Source organism: Heterocephalus glaber, unplaced genomic scaffold, assembly GCF_053883595.1.
Source record: "Heterocephalus glaber isolate CG9 unplaced genomic scaffold, H.glaber_assembly_v1.0 deba00001569, whole genome shotgun sequence".
NCBI lineage: Eukaryota > Metazoa > Chordata > Mammalia > Rodentia > Bathyergidae > Heterocephalus > Heterocephalus glaber.
In genome coordinates, this window is record NW_028258354.1 from 12,235,984 (window position 1) to 12,257,709 (window position 21,726).

Below are 21,726 nucleotides of genomic sequence, written 5' to 3' on the forward strand. Positions count from 1 at the left end.
TAAGGATGATGAGAAATAGTGAACTAAGTAATGTAGAGTGAGGGATGAAGAAATGACACTCCAGGCAGAGGAAATAGGAGATACAAAGGTACTGTGGCAGGAGCCAGCACATTTTCAGGAACTGAAAGAACAATATGGCTGTAACAGCTTTGAGAAAAACAGTCTGGAGACTGTTTTGTCTATAATAGCAATTTTTCTTTAGTCCATTTGAAAGATTCCGCTGGCTTTTAGCTTCTGTCTCTGGCCAGATGCACCCATGATAAAGAGAAGCAGATAGATTTGACAGCTCAGGGAAGTGGAATAAACAGGAAGCTGGGGAGGCTTGAAAGAGTAAGAGGTACTATCATGATTTTTTCCTTCAACTCAGTTTATAGCAATGAATGGACAGTGATAAGGTGAAGAAGGGTTTTTAATTCAGGAACAGAAAAACCATACAGGAAAAAGAGAGATTTGGACAAGCACTCCTGGGTTTCCAAAAATAGATCTAAGCTGAAGATTCTTAGTTTTGGAATTAACAGCAACCAGCAGAACATTAATGACAGACAGGGGCATACACAGTACTGCACAGAAAAAATGTATAAAGTTAGAAGAGGAGTGGGCTGCAGAAAAGGGAGGGGGAAAATCAATGGGACTGACTTAGTCTTGATTAACCACAGCAGGTAGAGAGAAGGGAAGGCCAGAAATTTTGAAGGAAACCCACGTGCCAAACCTAGGGAAGTGACAGTTTCAAGAAGAGAGTGATCATCATGAAGAATACTGCTGAGAGATTAAACAAGATGAGAGCTGGGAAAGTAGCCCATGGATCCTGGACAGTGAGGGCATCAGAGATCATAGTGATCAAGAAACAGTCTCAAGGTGCTGGGTATTTAGCTCAGTGGTGCTGCACCTGCCTTGCTTGCAAGCACAAGGTTCTGAGTTCGATCCCCAGTATTGAAAGAAACAGTCTCAAGAATATAAATAGAAATCACATGTAGTATTACTTTCAAATGGTCTATTATTGAGACCCAGTAAAAGAGTAAACCACAATCCCCCTTTATAACAAAGGTATAAACTACAACACCAGAATTTGTTCACATTTTTCTGTGAATGAGCGTAACATCTTTTCCTTAGCAATGGTAAAACAGGACTTAAAATATGAATGGCAGATAAACATTTAATTTTCTTTTAGTACAAGGAATAATGTTTCATCTCAATATATTTCATTCTATGGCTCAACATATTCAATATCTTTCATGACCACAATTCAATCTGATTTGACATCTCATTAAAAATATTCTCTATTTGCTGCTGGATGAATGATTTCATAAATTGCATACATAATCCAGGTCCTAGAATACTGAAAGGAACATGATTCTGATGAATAAACACATGCCATTTTTAGTTTATTTTTATTGTGCACACTTGCAAAGTTATTCAAGTTTATGATTGGAGTTACATGAGGACTTTTATAAATATTCTGTATAGCTTGACTATGGCACACAGAGAAATTTAAATTCCAAAGCTGGTGGCATCACAATTCAGAAGGGGAAATGTCAGTACTAGAGTAGATTTCCAAAGCTCAAAAATTGTACTACATCTTGAAAAAATCAGGCAGCGTTAAATGGAGAAAGCCTTTTAAAAAAATTATGCCTTTTAATCTTAAAAAATTTAAAATAATTGAGTATTCAATGATTTGTTTTTGTCACTCTTTATTGAGTGTCTATCCTTTGTTGAGTACTGAGCCACAGGTTTGGGCAGACTATGGCAGTCACCACTCATTCAGGACTTTCTATTGAGCCAAGCCCAGAGGAAATGCTCTATGAGGACAAATTTTATTTGATTCTTGCAGCAACTCTCTGAATGGACTAGTATTGTCATATTTCCATCTTAGGACAAGGTAACTAAAGCTTACAGAAGTGTTTTTTGCTTGTTTTGAGTATAAATCACAATGGTTAACCTAAGGCTTCAAGAAAATTTAAGACCTGCCCAGTAAAAAAATGAAGAACACAAGCTTTTAGAAATGCTACCAAGGGTCAAGGATTTAGCTCAGTGGTTCTGCCACCTGCCTCGCAAGCGCAAGGACCTGAGTTCAAGTCCTGGTACAAAAAAAAAAAAAGAAATGCTACCAAAAGTATGAATATGATTATGTTACTAAACAGATACTCTTGAGTATTAGAGGGGTTTTTGTGAAGATTCCCAGTCTCACCAAAGACAGTAAAAAGGAAGCACTATAAAGGATTGGAAAAACTGAAAAAGAAATAGACAAGCAAGAATAAAAGTACACATATCTGAATAACACTGGATAAAATGTATCAGCTACTAAATGACAGGCTGAAGAGAGAAAATGTGTGAAATGCACACAGACACACCCACACACACAACATCTTCAACCTAGATAATGAAATTTGGAGGCCTTTCTCACTCTTATAATCAAATTTCACACTCAGAATCTGGTCTCCAGCTCAGCAGATTACAATAGTTCTTTCCCAATTCCCAAAACTGTTAAAAAGTAATGCCAAAACCATCCTGTTTGCAGCTGTCACAACACTTCTTGTAGAATCCTCCACTGATTCCCCTGCACGAAGTTCACATTTTTCTTACAGTACTGGGTTTCACAGTACTCTCCTCACATGGGCTCTGCCTTTATCACCTCCCCAACTTTATTAACTGCTATCTGTGGATCTGCCTGATCCATCTATGTCCCCTCTGTCTCATCTCTTCCCTTCTAGTTCTTTCTTCATGACATCTCTACTTGGTTCTTCTGCAAAGAACAGCTTTATAGTCCCTAACTGCAACTCTCACCAGTAAAAAATGGCCATGGGCCGGGGGTTTAGCTCAGTGGTTCCGCTGCCTGCCTTGCAAGCGCAAAGACCCGAGTTTGATCCCTGGTACCAAAAAAAGAAAAAAAGAAAAAAAAATGGCTGCAGTGTCCAGCAATATTTGGAGGAAACAAATTCCTTCTAACTTAATAGTATAGGAAAGTATATCAAACTCTTTTACACTGTCCTTCTGTGAGCAAAATTACTCACAAAATGTATCCCTGCAGGACTAGACCTCTAGGAAAAGAATCAATGTCAGAGGTGGCCAAGTGGACCAGGGCCCACTACTGCCTTGGCCACAGTAGCACTTAGGTGGCTTTGGCGTGAGTAGATCAAAAGTCAGAACCAAAAGTGAAGGCTAATTATGGAAGTTTCTCCTAAGTCAAATTAAACATAAAGAATCCTAAAATGTTTAAAGAACAATTTGCAATCCATTTTTATCATACATTAACAGCAACCATTCATTGTGTGAAATTTTAAAGTGCCTACTATGTGCCCAGCACTGATTTCAGCATTTAGATTACATCAGTAAATACAAAGATCTCCTACCCTTGGGAAGTCACAAGGAGGAGACAATTTTAAATGCACACAACAAATACACAAATTACATAATTTATTAGGAGATAAATGCTGTTGAAAGGGGAGGGAGAGAAAAGATCGGAAGTTCCAGGAAGCAAAGTAAGAGGGAAAGGCATGTTGCAACTATAAAGACATGGTCAAGGGAGGCCTCACTAATAAACTGTCATTAAAGTAGAACCCCAGAAGAAGTAAGGGAGTTGGCCATGATGATATTTAAAGTCAGTGACCGTAATTTCTGTTCTCGATTAGTATCTGTTACTGATAAGCTTAATAAGCTTGCAATGTTCCAGGTAATTGCTAAATTGGTTGGTATTATCCACATTATATACAAAACCACTATTGCTTGCATTTCACAAATAAAGAAACTAATTTGCAGTAGTGGAGTGACCAGGAAGACTTGCTAAAACATGCTGAGAACCATCACTGGTTTCTAAAAAAGTTTCTAATTTGGTAAAACTGAGGTTTGCCCTGAGAATTTGAATCTCTAACAAGCTCTTGGGCCATGCTGCTGCTGCTCATGGAGCACACACAGAGAACCACTGACTTAAAGACCATTCCATCTAGAAAACCCTGCAGTCTGGTCTAAATAAATACTTCCTCTTTCAAACACTTTCGCCTTCACTCAAATATTTGCACTTATTATTTAATTAAACCTTAAAAAGAAAATGCCTAATATAAAAAGACCATATACTTACAAAAAATTACATTTTTAACAAAAAATAACCAATTGGAAATCAAGTGAAAGCTCTACAAGTGCATATTGCCTGTTTTATTTGCTGCAATATTCTAATCACATAAGAGGATTTGACATACTAAGTATTCAATAAACAGTTTTCAATGAATTAATGCTATTATATATTTTGACTTTTTATTTATAAAAATTGTAGATATACAAAAGGGTTATAAACATAGGATAAAGAGTTTCCAAGCTGGGTATGGCAGTATGTGCCTGTACTCCCAGCACTGTGAGAAGCTGAGGCTGAGGATCTCAACTTAAGGCAGCTTGGGCAACTTAGCAATTTGGTGAGACTCTGTCTTAAAATTTAAAAATAACAATAATTTGTAAAGAAAAGAGAGGGGACCTAAGCAGGTATGCCCCACATTTTCACACTAACAAGTCATCATACATATTTTCTCTATGTGAATAAGCAGTTTAAATTATTTCTTTTAGAAATGCATAATCTACTTCCCATACCCACTGCATGGTTAAACTATAAAATTATCTATTGACAGACATTGATCCTTTTTCTGTTGTTTTGATATTATAAGCAAGGCTGGAATAAAACTTCTGGCATCAAAATCATCACTCTCATAACTAATTATTTCCTTAGGATAAATCCCTAGGATAAGAAACTGCAGCTAGGACTTTATGCTTCCCAAGATTATGGGACGAGCATCTGCAATGAAATGCTCAGTGGGTGGAAGCTGACCATACAGATGCATGCAGCAAGGGCCTGATTTCCCAGGTATTTGGGCTGGGGACCTGCACCCAGGAAACCATGGTTTGCATCAAGGAACTCACCTCAGGCACTCCATTTGTGGAGAGGAGTCCCAGGCACTCATGCACTGTAACAAGAAGCTGGAGCTGGGACAGGGCAAGGAGAGGGAGGGTAAGGTGCTCAAGAAGATCAGGGACTTGCCCCAGGGCCTTGACTCCATGTTAAAGCACTTGCAAAGGAAAACTGATGAGTTTTGATTGGCAGGAACATGTGGGTGACACTAGAACTGGTTTTAGTAGGTCATTGGTGGCTCCCAGTTGCCACAATCCATCCTTACAGCCTGAAACACATTCACTGTAGCTCATGCTTGGAAGCAGGACTTCTAGGAAAAACATTTCTGATGAAGTCTCCACAAGCACCTAGGATTCATACTGAGATATCAATGGGCTCTCCTTTACTTAATATGTCCTATTCTTACCCAGTTAATACGAAGAAACTATTGTCTCTCTAGAGGAAAGCCTGTAATCTGGGCACTAAGAGGCTGAGTCAGGCAGATGGCAAGTTTAAGTCCAGCCTGAGCTGCATAATGATACCCTCTTGAAAGACTTGTTCCCACAATTCTCTTGGTTCACTGGCATCTGACTGCCCAACAAGAAGACGGTCAGAATTTATACCAAGGCCCTTTTCTTCCTATTTCACATTACCTATTATAAGTTTTAATCCTTATTTACACTTTCCGTTTCTCACACCAGAGAAACTATTCGGTATTTATACATGTGTGTCCTATTTATTGCACTTAAGAGTATCGCCTCAATGTGCATCCATTTAGCTATAAATGTCTCTAATTTCTCATTTTTTATGGATAAGTAGTACTCTATTTTATACAAAAACCCACATTTTCTTTATCCAGTCTCCAGTTGATGGGCATTTGGGCTGTTTCCAAGTTTTAGCTATTACAAACTGTGCTCCTATGAACATGGGTGCACATATATCACTGTAGTATGATTCTTTTAATTCTTTGGGGAAGATACCCAGCAGGGGAATAGCTGGGTCAAATGGGACTTCCAGTCCTAGTACTTTGAGGTATCTCCATACTGATTTCCACAGTGCTTGCACCAGTCTACACTCCCACCAGCAGTGGAGCAGGGTTCCTCTTTCCCCACAGCCCCGCCAGCATTTGTGATTGGTTGATTTCACGATAGCAGCCATTCTTTCTGGAATGAGGTGGAATCTCAGCTTTGTTTTCATTTGCATCTCTCGAATGACCAGTGATGTTGAACATTTTTTCATGTATTTATTTGCTATTTCTACTTCTTTGTCTGAAAAATGACTGTTCATTTCAGATGCCCATTTTTGTAGGCAGAAAAGTGGCAAGGGAGAAGGGAAAGTGGGAGGGGTAGGGGAAAGGAAAGAAGAGAATGGAATTAATATGAGAAAATGGAAAAATGGAAAAATGGAAACAAAATCTTTGTAAATAGGGAAGGATGGAGGGGTTGTAGGGAGGGCTGGGCAAGGGTGAAAAATAAGAACCAAGAGAGATTATGTAAAGTTGCAAATTTACAATGATGAATGTCATTATATTGTATACCTAAAATGTACCAATGATTAGAATGAATAATCGATAATGAAAAATAGGAAGAAAAGGTCCAAAGGGGTAGGGGTAGTGGGAGGGGCAGGGGAAAGGAAAGAAGAGAAAGAAAAAATGATGAGAAATGGAAAAAATGGAAACAAAGTCTTTGTAAATAGAGAAGGGTGGAGGGGGTGAAGGGAGGGCTAGGAATGGGGAAAAAATAAGAACCAAGATGCATCATGTAAAGGTACAAGTTCCCAATGAGAAATGTAAACGTGTTGTATACCTAAAATGTACCAATAAAAGAATTTAAGTAATTTTAAAAAAAAAGAATTTATACCAAGGTATTTTTCCACAGACAAATTTCAGGGCAAGTGTCTCCCTCTGTAGCTCAGCTGTATGGAAGTACAAATCATCCTAATGTCATCGTAGTGTATACCTAAAATGTACCAATAAACTTAATGAATAATAAAAACAATAGGAGTTTTGGAGGAAACTAGAAAAGTAGTAAGGAAGAGACACTTTTTTCTAAACAATATTCTTAAATCTTGTCTTAATAAATTAGGTGAAGCTGTGTAATAATAAATGATTCCTATGTCAACAAAATTTCTATGTAATGAATAAAACTTTCTTTGTAGTTGTAGTTGATGGATAGCTAGAATGAATAATGTTTTAAACATATATTTACCATATAAATCACTTGGCACTTTGTATATGTGTGTGTGTGTGTGTCTGGGGAATGAACCAAGGGCCTTCACACTGAGCTATGCCCCCAGTCCTTTTTGGTTTTTTTTTTTGCTTAAATTCTTTTATTGGTATATTTTGGGTATACAATATGTTTACATTTATCATTGCGTGCTTGTACCTGTACATGAGTATCTTGGTTCTTATTTTTTCCCCATGCCCTGTGTGCCCCTCACCCCCTCTACCTTCCCTATTTACATAGAATTTGTTTCCATTTTTTCTTTTCTCGTAATTTTTCCTTTGCCTTCTTTCTTTTCCCCTTCCCCTCCCCCTTTGGACCTTTTCTTCCTATTTCAAATTATCAATTATTCATTTTAATCATTTTCATCCTTATTTACACTTTCAGTTTCTCACAGTAGAGTAACTATTCAGTACTTACACATGTGTGTCCTATTTACTTCACTTAAGAGTATGGCCTCAATGTGCATCCATTTAGCTATAAATGTTTCTAGTTTCTCGTTCTTTATGGCTGAGTAGTAATCCATTTTATAATTTTAAAAAACCCACATCTTCTTTATCCAGTTTCCAGGTGATGGGCACTATGGCTGTTTCCAAGCTTTAGCTATTACAAACTGTGCTGCTATAAACATGGGTGCACATATATCGCTGTGGTATGATTCTTTTAATTCTTTTGGGAAGATCACAGGCCCAGTCCTTTTTAATTTCTTATTTTGAGACAGGGCTTGCTAGTTGTCCAGGCTAACTTCAAACTTGGGATCTTCCTGTTTCAGCTTCCTGAGTGAATCCCCTTTTAAAAATATTTTCTTTGTCCACTCTTCTACTGATATAGTTTTTTAAAAAATGATTTGTAAGAGTACTTGTGTATGAAAGAATTTAACCCAGCTTATAATATATGTTTAACTATCTTTTTCCAGTTTACCATTTGTCTTCTAATTTGGTTTATGGCCTATTTCTTTTTAAACAATAACTTTCTATATTTTAATTTATAATGTTTTTACCTAAACTACATTTAATTTTACAATTTTGTTGGTGGACTAAAAATTGTGTTTATTTTTTGCATTCTGTGAGCCATCTAAAAAAGAGCTGATGATATATTATTGATTCTGACACAGTCATGAAAGTGCAGATTATAGTTCTATTAAAACTTATATTTTATGACAGGTTTGTCAGGTTTAATTTATGACTCATACACATTTCTGGATCAGTAGCCACAAATTATCTCTTTTTGAATCTTTATGATATAGTACATTTTCTTACCAAAGCATTTTTCAAAACATCTTAATATATTCTGAAGGTGGAAGAAATGGAAACATAAATGTTTGATAAATAGAAAACATTTTTAAAACAATGTCAAATATATGTATATGTACATGTGTATTTGTGTATATAATTCAATCTCCACATTCTTATTGCTCATGCTAATTTTATAATTTTACCAATAAATTTTTCTCATTTTAAGAAAAGGATGTACATAGACATTCATGTTGTCACAGTTATCTGAACGTAAGAAAAATACACACACCAAAGCAACCAACTGACAATATCATCTTTATTATAATAGCATTAGTGAAATTTCAAATGAGGAAAGAAAAAAACACATATCTCTAGTTAGTAAGAAATAGCTAGGATGGTAGTTCTGAGGAGTAGCTGACTACTTCTTAATTTTCTGGGGGAACATTTTAATTGTGTGCAGAGATATGAAGATAAGAAGATAAACATAGAGTGTATTTAGGAAACAGAGAAATTAGTAGGAGGCCAAATCACATATGGTATCCACTCTTCTAACAGTTGAGTTTTAGCCTGAAATCAGACAGAGTGCATGGAAGTGACATTCAAATGTATTGCTTCACAAGACCTTCTGAGTGATGTAGAGCATGGGCTAAATGGAAGCAAAAGTTCGTGAGGTCCAGTGCTTAGGCTTATTGACAGTTCAGGCAATGGATAACAGCAGTTTGACCTTCATTCGCTGGGGCTGAAAATAGAGACAGAAGGAAATGGATCTGAGGTAGAGTCGCAATGCAAAATCAACAGTCCTTAGAAACAGAGTATAGGACACGGGTGGATGCGGTTTGTCGCAAGATGGGAAATACTGAGACTGGTAACATGGTAAGAACACCACCATTTGGATCTGCACTTTTGTGTGCTCTTTGAAATATCCAAGAAGAGATGTGACTGGAGTTTAGAAGAAAGGTCTGACTTGAGGTCATATAATGAAGATGATTAACATGTAGTTTACAGCTGAATCCTTCAGTATGGATAGGATTGCTTAGGTAAAGAGTATAAAGAGCACAGTGGTTCTCAGCTGGGAATTGGGGAGATTTTTTTGCCCCATGGAGAATATTTAACAATGTCTTAAGACATTTTTGGTTGTGAAAAGTTGAGGCACAAATTTAAAAAGGCCAAGGATGCTGCTAAACATCCCACAATGTACAGGAGAGGTCCCCACAACAAAACTTACAAAGACTAAAATGTGAATTGTACCAACACTGAGAAACCTGGCATAGAGTGCAATGAAATGAGGACTTTTAGAAATTCTCCCTGAAGATTACAGTGGTTCCAGAACAGGGCCTGAGAAGGAGTCACCAGAGCACCAAGAGGAACACCAGGAGGTTCTGGTGTCACAAACATGGAGGGAAGAGAGTTTGATAACAGCATCGTAATGTTTTTACTGCAAAAATAATCTTCTTACCGCAAAAGACAACATTGTATATATTGGTTCAGAGTCTAGTTTATTTTTTAAATTATTTTTAAATTTCCTCTAAAAATGTGTTTCCATTCCATTATTTTCAACAGGCCACAAAATAGGCTCCTAATTATAGAAACCGAGATGGAATGTTATGTCACTTCTCATTAATATCCAATCTTGGTCACCTTCCCAAATTTTCTGCTTCTCAGGGACTGATCTCAAAGGAGAGAGAGCTAATTACTGATTGAAGCAGAAAGAGTAGGGAAGGGAGTAGGGATAGGAAAAAGGATGAATGACTTTACATAGACTAAAAGCAAGCCCTACTTTACTAATACGAAACATTCCAAATATTAGTTTGTTATTGGAAATTCTGTACGTATCTTCCCCCCAAGAAAATGTTATGAAAAATTGTCATGTTAAAGGGAAAACTACACAAGCCTGTTTAACTTGTAACAATGTTTAACTTGATATCAATGATAGCCCAAGTTATAGAAGGTCATGAGCTCAGGAGGGTTTTTAAAAATTCATCTGCCTTCCCTGTAGAAAGAATTTCAATCTCAATTGTTTTAAAGTTCATTTGTTCATCAAATATTCACTGAACACTTACACAGGTATTTGTTGTATGCCAGTGTCGCCCTCTAAATGCTTAGTTTCATAACAGCAAAGCACTATGTCTTACCTGTTTACTACTAAATACTAAGAAACTAACAGCATGCAAATAACAACAACAACAATAGACTAATACCTATGTGATGAATGAATGAATCTAGACATATTTTTAAAATATTGTGTGTTTACCCTCATATTTTTCAAAAGGGTGATTTTTTTTTTTTTTTTTTTTTTTGTATCGGGGATTGAACTCTGGACCTTGTGCTTGTGAGACCGGCAGCAGAAGCACTGAGCTAAATCCCCGGCCCCAAAAGGATGAATCTTTATACAAAATAACCCTGTAAACTTATTGGATAACACCCTGGAAGGGTGAAGAATGATGTTCTGAATCTCAAAGGTCACTCCTAAATAGGCCACTCCTGCTTGGGAGTCTACCCTTGCGGTCAGTCATTCATATATACATATATACATACACACATATATATGATTTACTTAATTTATACATTTACAATTACACGTTTCTTTCTTCCTTTGGGAAATTAAAACATGTCTGTTTTTGCCACAGCTGTGGTAGTGTAATCCCAGCACAGCTCAAGCTAATAGTTCTAAATTTAGAAGGAAAACAGCCTGTTTCCTTCAATAATAAAAGGAAACCTTCAGGAAAGCAAGTTTTTGAAATGTTCAGAAAACTACTAACAGGATTAATGTATTATTGTAGGCGATTTTATGCAAAGAAATTTCCACATTGAACTTCAAAGTGGAGTGGAATTAAGACAGGAAAAGTGGGTTAAGTGTAGACAACTTTTCTGGTTAGAAAACGAGAGTCTAGGGAAGCATTTTACAAGGCACCATGCACAGGGCCTTTGTAACACACCTGTCTAATAGCCAAATAGTGCCATTTAGACCAAAGAATGATATTAGAGAGGGAAAGCAGCCTCTCAGCAGAAATCAGGCAGGGACCAGTAAGAACTGGGCACCCCTAGGAAGGCAGGCCATCCAGATATTCTTTAAAGGCAAAAGATAACAATCTGGTAAAACATATTTTCATTAGCCAGGAAATATGTAGGGGTCCAGAACTTTCAGATATTCAAAGTATTTATACAGACATCTATCTGAAATTTAAAAGGAAAACAGCACACTTAATTTTACTCTGCAGTTTTGTATTGTAATAATTATCTACAGATTCATATTCACAAATGTACCATAAAGGAAAGCTCCACCTTCTTCAGCCATCTATAGCTACAAACTCATTTCTAATAATGTTCTAAACTGGAAGGTTTTTTTCATTGTATGAATTTTTTTTCTTTTTATTTTATGAAAACCTAAAAAAAAATTTCATAACCAAAGAATAAGAGAATAACAACAGTTATTACAGTGTGTATCATTATCTCCAAAGTAGTTACTCAGTAAATAAACCTAAAAGATTCTTACAAAAAAACAAACAAGTAATAACAGTGTGATAGTTAACTGTTGCATCAACTTGAATAGGAAACGCCCAATTAGATTGGATCAGAATAGTTCTGGACATGGCTTGAAGGGATTCACTGAAGACAGAAGACGCAATCCGGGTGTGAGTGGTACCAACCAATAAGCTTGTAGCCTGAATGGAATAAAAAGGGGAGTGAAGAAGGACTGTTCGCATATGTTTCCTCGGAGGAGCTCCAGTCTTCACCTTCAACTTGACTGTCATCTCCTGGCTTCTAGGGCAGACTCTTAAGCTTTCCAGCACAGATTCTTCAGCCTTCCACCACCGACGCATTGGCCTCCTGATGTAGACACATGTGGGACACTACAGTGAACCCCAGGCCTTCAGCCTTTGACTGGATCATTCAGATCTCCAGCATGCAGACAATCCTTTTGCTCTCTTCCACGTCTGACTCTGCAGGCAGCCATTTTAAGCCTACCTTGTAAATTCTCATATATTTACTTATCTTATATTACATCTATTTCTCTAGCAAGTACTGGTTGATAGAAGCACAAACTTTCTTTTCAATGAACTAAGACACACAATGGAGAAAGTTTGCCACTATCACCTTTATGGGGATTATTGCAATGGCCCTCTATTTCCCCTGCTTGAGGTCACAATAAAAAACTTTCCACAGTGCTGCCAATGTGATTTCCCCAAAGAATAAGCCATAGAATTTATTCATTCACTTATTCAGTGATTTTTTTGTTGTTCCTGAACACTTCTTTGTGCCAGATATTGAAAAATACAAAGCAAACAAAAGAAACAAAAAGGTATTGTACAGCTTATGTTCTTATAGGAAAAAACCAACTGACATTACAGATCGTTTAGATTTTTTTTTTAAGACCATCTCAATAAAGTACCCACACTGGCCTTGAACTTTCGATCCTTCTATCTCAGCCTCCCTCCCTAGTAGCTGAGATTACAGGCAGACACCCTATTCCTGGCTTCAACTGATACTAAATAATATTAAAATATAATCTATGTGATACATGATGTCTGAATAAATGTGTGTGTATTAAATGGTGATAAATTCTTAGCACTCTGATGTGGAATCTTACTACTCCCTCATTCACATACAACCTATCCTTCATCCCTCTCCCTCTCCTTCTCCTCCTTCTTCATCTCCTTCTTCCTCAAAGGGGTCAGTCAGTCATATGAGAAATACCTTACACCCTCAGTGACCTATAGATTTCCCACTAGGCCCCACCTCCCAAAGATTACAGTATCTCCCAATAGCATCACCGTGCAGAACAAACCTTCAATCACAAACCATATTCAGACCATGCCAATGTATAAAGAATTATGTTCACAATGAGAATAACATTTTCAAGGTGACTTTTGAGAATCCTCACATGCTATTTCATGTGCTCTCAGTGAGACCTAGGAGGCTATTTCTCTTTTCATATGGATGCCTTTAAGAGCATCTCCACATCTCCTAACAGCTGTCATGGCAACATGCTCCTCTGTCAGGATGAGAAAACAGCGAGATTCGTACTTTTAATGCATGAATGAACCAGAGAGACTTCAGAATAACAGAACTCCCCAGCATTTGGATGACACCATGGCAAAATGTAGTTTTGCAGTTTTTACCAATCTGCTTTCAAAGCGATGCCTTGTCCATACTGACTTTTCATACCATGATGGTAAAATGAGGAGTACATGAAAGATATGGTCATTCTTTATTTACTGTTTCTGACTCTCTATATTTTGTCTTTACAGAGAAAGCTTTAAAATGATAATAAATAACACAGGGACTGAAAAAACATGTGGCAGATACAGGATTTTAATACTTGACAATTTTGTACTGGCACATGTTTATAAGAGAAAATAAAAGAATCGCTATATTCCAGAAATCAACTACCATAAATACCTAAAGTTTTATTCTTCAGAAATTCTTGAAATCAAAGCAAATGGCCTTGGGTAAGAGTTCTACAAATGAACATGGGAGTAAATATAATTACATTGATTTTTAAAATAAAGTGTATTTTTAGAACAGTCTTAGATGTACAGAAAATTGTAAAGATAGTATAATGGATGCCCATAGCCCAGGGTGGGTCCCCTATTATTAACATCCTTAGTGTATATTTGCTATAATTAATGGGCCACTATCGATACATTATTATTAACTCAAGTCCATATTTTATTCAGATTTTCTTCATTTTTACATAAAATTCTTTTCTGTTCCAGAAGCTCATGTGAGATAACGCATTTCATCTCTTGTTTTTGATGATCTTGATAGTTTTGAGAACTCATGTTTATAGAATGCCCCTCAACTGAGAATTGTCTGACATTACTTTGTGTGATTAGACCAGGGTTATGTGTTTAGAGAGGAAGACCACAGACATAAAGTGCCATTTTTATCCCACTATACATAATATCAACACTATCTTTCAGTACTGATGTTAACCTTGTTCATCTGACTGAGATATATTTATAACTACTGTAACTCCTGTAAAGTAAAATTACTTCCTTATCCCTTTCCATGCTATACTTTTTGGAACAAAGTCATTATGTACAGCCTATACTTGTGAAGTAGAAAATTATGTTCTACCTTCTTGAGGATATCTACATAAATACCTGGAATTCTGCAGAGCATATTGGCTCTGTTAAGTTGTGCAGATATACTATTTGTTGATCTGTTTATATACTGAAAGACATCTTTGCTGCTTCATTGTTTCTTCTTTTCTAAAGCATGATTTAGTGCCAATAGTCCTTTAAGCATTGCTTTCTCTGCATTCACAATTTTTGATAAGTTGCATTTTCATTTTCCTTTTTATTCAAATGTTTTTAAAATTTATCTTGAGATTTCGTCAATCCATGTATTATTTAAAAGAGTGTGGTTTAATCTCCAAATAGTTGAGGATTTTCCAAATATCTTTCTATTACTGATTTCTAGTATAATTTCATCAAATGCAGAGTATATATTCTGTATGCTATCTATTCTTTTAAATTTGTTATAGGCCAGAATATAGTCTATCTTGATGAATTTGTATGTAATGGAAGCTTTAAAAAATGTGGATTCTACTGTTGCTGAAAAGAGTTCTCTATAAATGCCAGTTAGATGAAGTCCATTACTTTATCCTTACTGATTTTTGCTAAATTGACCTATAATTACTAGGAGACATTGAAGTTTGCAACTACAATAGTGGATTTGGCTATTTCTTTTCCCAAGCCCATCAGCATTTATCTTACTGTAGTCTAATGCTCTGCTGTTAGGTACATACACGCTTACCACTGTTATGTCTTCTTGGAGAACTGACCCCTTCTTAAATTCTCAGATGTCCCTCTTTATCCTTGTACTAAAGTCTACTTTGTCTGAAATTGTCAGAGTGAATCCAGCTTTCTTTTGATTAGTGTTAACATACTGTATCTTTCTCTACTTTTAATCTGAGCCTTTATACCCAGATTGGTATCTTTTTAATCTCCTCTGATGATATTTTAATTGATTAATTGGTGTATTTGAACCATTCATATTTAAAGTGGTTATGCAGTTGGATTAGTATCTACCATGTTTGTAACTTTTCTATTCATTATTTTGTCTCCTCCCATTTTATCTTCTCTTGCTTTATTTCAGCATTGTATGTAACACCATTTTACCTCCTGTCTAAGCATATCAATTATACTTGTATCTCATTCAATTTTTTAGTGGTACTACTAAATTGTAATATGCATTTCAAAGAATCAAAATTTAGCTTCAAATAACATTATGTGATTTTATGTGTACTGTCAGGTGCCTTCTTAATAGAGTATTCTGAATTTCTTTTTCTACTTCTTATGACATTATTGTCATTCATTTTATTATTGATATGTTATAGTTATCTAATATACTGTTATAATTATTAGTTTTTAGATCAGGAAGTTTTACTTTACTTTCATTTAGTCATTCTCTGATGCTTTTCCTTTCTTTATGTAGATCCAAGTTTCTTCATTTACTAAATTATTTTCCATTTCTAGGAAAACTTATTTTTTATTTTATGAAAAAATAACAAAATTTCATAAGAGAATGACAATAGCTAATACACTGTACACCATTATCTTCAAAGTGGTTATTTGGAGCACAAGATATAAATAAAAAAAATTCTTACAAAAAAACCATAATAACATAAAATTTCTTTTCAATAATGTAAGACAAACTTGTAGTACAAATAAAATAAATTAGTATATGTACTAAAATACTTTTGCAACAACAAAATATGTAATTTGAGGAAATATTTGAGCTTCTCCCTACTTCCTATTTATCTCTCTTCTACAATTGCTCTTTATTTGCACATTTTGTGTTTCTCATCAGTCCCTCCTTTTTGCTTGTCTAAAAATGTCTTTATTTCTCCCTCACTTTTAAAGGATAACTTCTCTGGGTATGAAATTCAAGGTTGGCAGTATTTTTTTCTTTCAATACTTTAAATATTTTATTCCACATATCCTATATGATTCTTATTCTTGTTTCTCTATAGATCAACCACAACTCATAGTTTCTATCAAAATTTTCTCTTTGTTCCATGGAGTCTGACTATCATAAACCTAGCAACAGAGTTTGAGAGATAAATATCCCCAAAAGCTTGGTGTTCTCTGAGCTTCTGGACTTGAGGTTTCAGGAAACTGGGTCAATATTTCTTCAAATATTTCTTTTGTTCCATTCTAATTTTCTCCTTCTGATCTTCCAATTACATATATGCTTCACCCTTTGAAATCATGCTACAGTTTTTGAATATTCCCTTGCCCTCACCACCACATTACCTTTTCTGTATCTTTCCATGTCAGTTTGGAAAGTTTCTGTCCACCTATCCTTAGTTTCACTGAGAGCCCATAGTCAGGTCTAGTATCCCAATGAGACCTTTGAGGCATTCTTCATTCCTGGAACTATGATTATGATTGGTAGCACTTCTTTTTTATTTTTCTTAGGTTCTTCTATCTCTTTGCTTACACTGACCATCTGTTCTTGCATGATGTGTACTTTTTCTTAAACTGCTTGTCAGATAATTCCAAAATCTGTGTCACACTTCATTCTGGATCCAATGCATGACTTGTGTTTATAGGCTGTGTTTTTCTTGCGTTTTAGTATGAATTGTGATCTTTAGTTGAAATAGATGATGTATTGGTTAATAGGAATCGGAGTAAAAAAGACTTTGCTGTTAAATTGTATGTTAATCTGGCAGGAGTTGGGCTGTTTACAGGTTGCTATAGATGTAGGTGTCAGAGCCTTCCAATTCTTTTAGTGTGTTTTTTCTCTCTCCCCTATTCCTTGGGGCTTTCTGAAAATCTCTCCTTGGATAGTGTCTGCATTACACAGATCTTTTAGCAATCCACTGCTCCTATAAAGGAGCCCTGCCATGATGGTAGCATGGACTCAGAAAGCAGGAACATTCTCTGCACTTATGATTAAATTTTTGTCTTTGGGGGGGCCTGTTACTATATCATAACCTTGACAACTATCTCTGAGCTGTCACTCCAGCCTAGGTAATAAAGAAAATCTACAGAAGGTTTGAGTCAGAGAAATGTCCTTTGACTGGGTGGAGTAAGATCCTGGTAAAGGATCTCCTTTTCTACTTGTTGAGTAGGCCTCTACTGAAGAGTATACTTTACAGTGGTTACTTCTCCCCTCCCCTTGCCAGGGTCAGTAGAGGATTTTTCTTAGATGTTCACTTTGAAAACTTGGTAGAGTTCCTGTAGGCAAAACCCATGCAATTGTGAGATCCCTCTAATACTGCTGTGTCCAGGAATTTCTGTCAAGCTAGTCAACACACCGACTCCACTAATTCATCAAAATTACTATTTAAGTAGTCTCTTTGGACTCTGATTCTAGCTATTTCTGTAGCTAAGTCTTAACTGTAACTGTTTGAATTCAGCTTTTTCTCCAGAATTGGGGAAGGGGGAAGATTTGCCCTGTGATTGCTAATGGGTCTAAGAAAAGTCATGTTCAGCTTTTCTTTTATTGTAAGTGTGGAATTGGTGACTTCTAAACTCTTAAAATGTTGGGGTTCCTTAAATTATTTTTCCATATATACATATATCCTCCCTGAACTGGGGATTGAACTCAGGACTTCCTGTATGCTAAGTAAGCACCCTAGCACAGAGCTACATTCTTTTCACATTCCTTTTTATTTTGAAACAAGTGGCCTCAAACTCAAAATCCTCTTGCCTCAGTATCCAGAGTAGTTGAGATGAAAGGCCTGTAAAAACCATACCCAACTTACACTCACATTTTAAATATTTCATAGAAACAGAAATGTTTGCCTAAAAAAGAAGTGAAAATCTCAACTAGCTTAATAGAGTATCAGGCACTTTGAAAGATAAAAATTCATTCACTCATTCAACAAATACTTATTAAGCACCTACTATGATGTTAGGACATGGCTAGATACTAGAGGTGCACTCAGTGATAAAGAAGATAGAGCTATGATCCTTGCCCTCTTAGAATCTATATTCTAGTGAGGGAGATAGAAAAAGGATACGCACAAAAATAGTAGTCTCGGTCTTTATGATGATCATCAGAGTGACAAAGCAAAGTATAATAATCATAAAGAATATCTAAGTTTGAGTATGCTGCAGTATGGCAATTCAGCAAAGAGAAGAAATGGTATGGATTTGAGGATCTAGGATTTGGACAGAAGTTAGAAGCTAAGTAGAATTAAGCCTGTGAAGAAATATCACTTTCATAAAGATCACAGTCATTGTAAAGAGTTGGAGGAATGAGAATAGTGTGTTCCAATATAACCGATTCAGCTTGGCTGCAGTGTAGTTCTTAGAGTACCGGGAAAGAATACTGGAAAAGTTGTCTAATGCCAGAATCAGAAATATGTTGCTCAAGAGGAACTATAAGGGCCTTGTTAGGTACAGGGATGAGCATCCTATGAGGACCAGTGGATGAATTTTTAAAATACTGAACTAGAATTCATAAGGACATCTAGCCTTTCCCACTAAAATAGACAAAATCAGTTGGCTTTGAGTCAGTGTCTTCATCTTTAGCAAATGTTGAATGGCCAACTCATCTTCCCACATAAACCCTGTAAGGTTCTCTGTCTTCCTACACCATTCCAAACAGGTAGTCCTTAAAATGACAAGAAGCTCACTATTTTTTAAGGCAGCTGGTTCAATAGAACAGGTACTGAAGAGAATGCTGTTGTTCTGAATAAGCTGAAGCCTATCTTTCCATAATTTATTCACTCCATTTAAAGATTGCAATTTTAGAGCAATAACATCCAATAGAACTTTCTACAATGGAGAAATATTCTATATCTATGCTGTCTAATTCAGTAGCCACTAGCTACACATGGTCATCAAGCACTTTAAATGTGCCTACTATGAACCGAGAACTGAATTTTAAATTTTATTTAATTCTAAGTTAAATAGCCACATGTGGCCAGTGGTTACAGGATTGGACTGCCTAGCTCTAAAACAATGCAAAATAAACTATTCCTTCCACATAACAGCTCATGAACTACATGTAACAATTTATTATTGGCCAGACCTCTAGGACTCCATGTTCTTACTGATACATTTCCATTCACTCACATTCTGTTGAGATCCATGGATGGTTTCCAGAAACCATGAAACCCTTAAATGTTTATGGAAAGCTCTTTTGTACATATACATATTTGTGAGGGGAAAGCTTCTGAAGGCTGCCTTCAGAATCTCCAAGGAATCCCAGTCTGCCATATTTCAGGTGGGCTGAGGAAGGAAGATAAAAGAAAATAGGACATGATGATAGTATTAAATTTAGCTCTGAAGTATCACATAACAAATGAGAGGCTGAGATTAAAGCAGACCTGGTGACCACTTCATCCAGTTTCTGTTTCAATACCACCTATGCACATTTTCACACAGAAGTTGTTTCAATTTTTTTCTAAAACAGCCATCACTCTTTTTCTGCAAACATGTTAAAATTAATTTTTATCAATCTCTATGTGTCAAGTATTTTTTTATCTCAATCATAGTGGAAAAAATACATATATATATTTTTTTCTTTTTATATATATTCCTTTTTTCAAAGGGGGGGGTCACACTATGTAGGTTATTCAGGGCATTGGGATGGGGTATTTTTTTCCTTAATTTTTTTCCTTTGACATAACAACTCAAAGGGGGAAAAAAAAGGAAAATGCACTTCAAACCATTTCTTTCAGCCTTGTAATTCCCTTTGCTTCAGACCCTGCTGCCTCCATATAAAGGATTGTATTTTGAAAAGAATTCTGAATGAATTCATCTTACTAAATCAAAGGATCTATGTTTTGTCAAGTAATCTGACCTCTATTGGCCTAAATCAAAACATCACAGCTCTGTAAGAGTTTATCCTATTTTTAAAGAATTCCAGGAAGGTTAATTCTGTTACCTTAAATGGCAATTCACTCCAATGCCACTCAATAAAAGATCAAGTGTAACATAACACTAAAATAATTTTATAGGTACTATATTGCTTATCCCAAGAGTACATATCAAGTAAAAGTGCCTCAGCTATTTGACAGTTGTGGCTTCTCTTTTAGCATCATCCAAATGTAATTTAAGCATTAAAATTGCATGAGAAGACCCTTTGGCATACTGAATATTCAATCCTTCAGTTTCTCTAAATGTAGGGGTTGAAAGCATTCTTTCTTCTCTCTCTCTCTCTCAATATTAAACATCAACTGCAATGGCTAAAATATGTAAATTCTAAACAAACAAAGAATACCCCATCTTGACATTAGCGACATCAATTCTGTAAAATTACATTTTTATAACAACTGACTGGAAGACAAGGCATGGAAAATTTGAATCCGTCTCCATGAAATTAGGTCTTTCTGGACAAACTGCAGAACATTTATTTTTATCTTCCCAGTTCTAAAGAAAGAAGTCATCATGACACATGAGCAAAAGTCCCTCTAAGAACTCTTACAATCTCTTCACAAGTGCCAAAACCTGGGTTCACTCAGGATAGGTTGACTCCTAAAAACTATGCCACAACTTTTTCAGAATCACCCATTTAGGTATCTTTAGTCTGAAGACCAAAGGATCTGGGCCTCTTGCACCCTACAGCACTGCCTCCCTGGTCCACATCTCTATCCCATCCTACCACATCACTGGACTACTGCTAAAACATCTGATTCCATCTTGGCTTCTTTTATTCTCAATCCAGTAGGCAAGGGGATACTTTTAAAACCTCAGTCATGTCATGTTACTCGTTAAAGTAACAAATGCTTCCTATCTCGCAGAGGAGAGTCTAAAATCTCTACTGTGGCCTACAAAGCTGCCAGATCCTCCTGATGAGTGTCACCTCCTCCATGGAGAAACTTGTCAAAAGTCTCAACCTACTCCCAAAGTATATGTGTCTACCTTCCCACTTGCTGCACCATCTCTCTTTAGTATGTAAAACTGTCTAACACACTAGGGAATTTACTTACATATTTTACTTGTTGACTTATTTATCTTCTATCTCCTTCAAGTGGAATGTAAGATTCATGAAGATAGGTATTTGAACATCCACAATATTACCTAGCACTCAATAAGTAGTTGGTACATAAATGTAATTGAAATCCATATAAAAGGTGAAGTGAAAAGGTAAGGGAAAAATGATCATGATTTTTGACACCGTCTAAACTAAAACTCTCATTGAAATACTGTTATTATTCTTTGGCATATTTTTAAAATAGAAGTATAATTTTCTATTATAAAAATCAAAAAGCTTATCATAAAAAATAGAAATGAAGTCTTAGAGGATATTTGAATATATAAGCACTCAACAAATGTTTGCTCACTGATTTTTACTGCACATTTCCTTAGGATAAATTTTTAGACATGCAACTTCTGGTCACAGACAAGTAACATAGACATATATTATATATTTATTAAATATATATATTATGAGCTTAGTAAAGAGGAAACTTTGAGACCCCTAATTTGCTGGA

At 35.9% G+C, this 21,726-nt stretch overlaps 1 protein-coding gene and 1 long non-coding RNA gene across 3 annotated transcripts in view; both read right to left on the minus strand.

The window, feature by feature from the left end:
- The window catches only part of Grip1 (glutamate receptor interacting protein 1), a 661,025-nt gene that overhangs the window by 542,034 nt on the left and 97,265 nt on the right, over nucleotides 1-21,726 (minus strand). The gene's annotated exons all lie outside the window — the stretch shown is intronic.
- Nucleotides 1-21,726, minus strand: part of LOC147823735 (uncharacterized) — a 135,887-nt gene that overhangs the window by 17,053 nt on the left and 97,108 nt on the right. The window contains exon 2 of the long non-coding RNA XR_015443416.1: nucleotides 1-21,726. This exon is cut by the window's left edge and continues 17,053 nt beyond it; it is cut by the window's right edge and continues 56,167 nt beyond it. This is a non-coding gene — a long non-coding RNA (uncharacterized LOC147823735).